Source organism: Puma concolor, chromosome C2 (genome assembly GCF_028749965.1).
Source record: "Puma concolor isolate L17-30 chromosome C2, mPumCon1.1.hap2, whole genome shotgun sequence".
Classification (NCBI taxonomy): Eukaryota; Metazoa; Chordata; class Mammalia; order Carnivora; family Felidae; genus Puma; species Puma concolor.
This window is the reverse complement of record NC_141675.1, coordinates 73,237,801-73,240,850: the sequence shown is the minus strand read 5'-3', so window position 1 is coordinate 73,240,850 and position 3,050 is coordinate 73,237,801. Positions and strand designations below refer to the sequence as shown.

General features: G+C 41.2%; 1 non-coding gene across 1 annotated transcript; it reads left to right on the top strand.

Moving 5' to 3' along the window:
* Positions 1-2,657: 2,657 nt before the first annotated feature.
* Positions 2,658-2,761, top strand: LOC112850571 (U6 spliceosomal RNA). The gene has a single exon (XR_003222685.1). It is a non-coding gene; the product is annotated as a U6 spliceosomal RNA (small nuclear RNA).
* The last annotated feature ends 289 nt before the right edge of the window (positions 2,762-3,050 follow it).

Sequence of the window (3,050 nt, the reverse complement as noted above, 5' to 3'; positions counted from 1 at the left end):
CACATGCCTCATGTTCTGTCCCCTTCACAGTCTGTGGGAGCACATTTTTCATTGTACCTGAGAATTGTGAGAAAATCTCATGTTTCAATTATTCAAATGTTACTGACCAATGTGACTGTGACCTAGAGTGCTATCACAACTGTGCTCTCAGCCTCCGGTTTTTAAAGTGACATTAAATATACTTCTGCTGAGTCATTTTACTTGAAGAATCCCTTTTTCTCCCTCCAAACTAGAGAGACCTGACAGGGACTACCCCTCCGCCACTCTATTAAAACCCTCATCCTGTATCTTATCAACAGGGAATGATAGAAACAAGGTTTATAGGCAATCCAACTTTTGTTAGACTGATCACGTTGGTTTTTCAATATATGAATATGAAACTTACAGACTGGCCCTCGCATTCTTCCCATTTTCTAGAACACAACACATCATCTAAAGCAAAAACTGAGTTCTCTGTTTCTCTTCTCGACTACCTACTATGTGCCAGGAAATTAAAATATTTGTTATTAAGGTACATTTTAAGTGCAGTAATATTCACCCTGCGAGTTTTGACAAATGCACACAAGTCCACCACAATTAAATTAAGGAATAGTTCTCTCATTCCATATATTTCCCTGTGCTTTTTTTTAAAATTTTTTTAACGTTTTATTTATTTTTGAGACAGAGAGAGACAGAGCATGAACAGGGGAGGGTCAGCGAGAGGGAGACACAGAATCTGAAACAGGCTCCAGGCTCTGAGCTGTCAGCACAGAGCCCGACGCGGGGCTCGAACTCACGGACTGCGAGATCCTGACCTGAGCCGAAGTCGGCCGCTTAACCGACTGAGCCACCCAGGCATCCCTTCCCTGTGCTGCTTTTTTTTTTTTTTTAATCTTTTTTTTTTTTAATTTTTTTAACGTTTATTTTTGAGACATAGAGACAGAGCATGAATGGGGGGGGGGGGGCCAGAGAGAGAGGGAGACACAGAATCAGAAGCAGGCTCCAGGCTCTGAGCCATCAGCCCAGAGCCGGACGCGGGGCTCGAACTCACGGACCGTGAGATCGTGACCTGAGCTGAAGTCGGACGCTTACCGACTGAGCCACCCAGGCGCCCCTAATCTTTTTTTTTTAACATTTATTTATTTTTGAGACAGAGAGAGACACAGCATGAACGGGGGAGGGGCAGAGAGAGAGGGAGACACAGAATCGGAAGCAGGCTCCAGGCTCTGAGCCATCAGCCCGGAGCCCGACGCGGGGCTCGAACTCGCGGACAGCTCGTGACCTGAGCTGAAGTCGGACGCTTAACCGACTGCGCCACCCAGGCGCCCCTGCCCTTCCCTGTGCTTCTTAAGATCACCTCCTTCTGTGACCTCCAACTCCTGGCAGACATTGCTCTACTTTCTGTTTCTATAGTTTAGTCACTTTTCACATATATTGTCTCAGTTAATATTACCTAAACTCTGAGATAACAATAGTATTCTTGTGGAAGAGACAGAATTGACTATCTTTCTTTGCTCATTTCAATATTTTTATTTATTCATTTTATTTGCCATAAGTGATATTCTGTATCTTTTAGCTTTCTCATCAACACAGAGCCTTATAACAAAGTGTCTGGAAAAAAACAAAAACAAAAACCAACAGCTGCTATCAAGTGAAGTGATGAGTTTCATGGTTTCCCTCCCTCTAATTAAAATTTCTTTTCTTTATTTTTTCTTTATTCCTTTATTTCTTTAAAGGGGAGAGAATTTTCTTCTGATATCATATTCTTCCTTCTCAAAATGTGAAGTTTTATTATTCAATTTCTGTAACCTAAAACCATTAACTGTTTACCTATCTCTGACCCATTGAACTTCAACCATGAATGGGAAAGAAGAAGCAGTCAAACATGAATTTTATGATAATATTTTCAAGCTCATGCCAGACTCCCCTCAAAGACATCTTCTGTCTGGAAGAATTGACTAGGGATTCATTCATGCAAATGAGTTCAGGACTGTATTTATCTTGATTTGTCCAAGTTGGTTTTTTGAAAGCTAAAGTCCTGACCTTTTATCTCTCATTGTGAACAGCCACAATAAGATGAGAACAAAGAGAACATGGAATTTCCCAAAGTTAGAAGGCTCCTTTGATTGCCTTGCTGTGACTGGAGCTCAGCCATGTGTGGCTCCAAGCTTTAAATACTCAGGTTTCTGTGTGGGAACAGGGGTGTCTGTCTGGCTCAGTTGATAGAGCATTCAACTCTTGATCTTGGGGTCATGAGTTCAAGCCCCACGTTGAGTGTACAGCCTACTTAAAAAAAAAAAAAAGATTCTCTGTGAGAACAGTGGTGGTATGCGCCTGTGAGTTTAGCAGTCACATTAAACCAGCATCACAGGGGCGCCTGGGTGGCGCAGTCGGTTAAGCGTCCGACTTCAGCCAGGTCACGATCTCGCGGTCCGTGAGTTCGAGCCCCGCGTCAGGCTCTGGGCTGATGGCTTGGAGCCTGTTTCCGATTCTGTGTCTCCCTTTCTCTCTGCCCCTCCCCCCGTTCATGCTCTGTCTCTCTCTGTCCCAAAAATAAATAAAAAACGTTGAAAAAAAAAATTTTAAACCAGCATCACAGATTTAGAAGAAGCTTCTTAACAATCTGTATAGCTATTTATTTATTTATTTATTTACTTATTTACTTTTTTATTTATTAATTTTTAGAGAGAGAGAAAGCACACAAGCAGGGGGACAATACAGAGAAGATTAGCATGCCCTGTGCAAGAATAGCATGCAAATTTATGAAGTATTCCATGTCTTTAGAAATGGAAAGACATTCCATGCACATGGATTGGGAGAACAAACATTATTAAAATGTCTATACTGCCCAAAGCAATATATACATTTAATTCCATCCCTATCAAAATGCCAATAGTATTTTTCACAGAACTAGAACAAATAATCCTAAAATTTGCATGGAACTACAAAAAACCCTGAATATCCAAAGCAATCTTGAAAAAGAAAAGCAAAGCTAGAGGCACCACAATTCTGGACTTCAAGTTATATTACAAAGTAGTAATCAAAACAGTATGGTGATGGCACAAAAATAA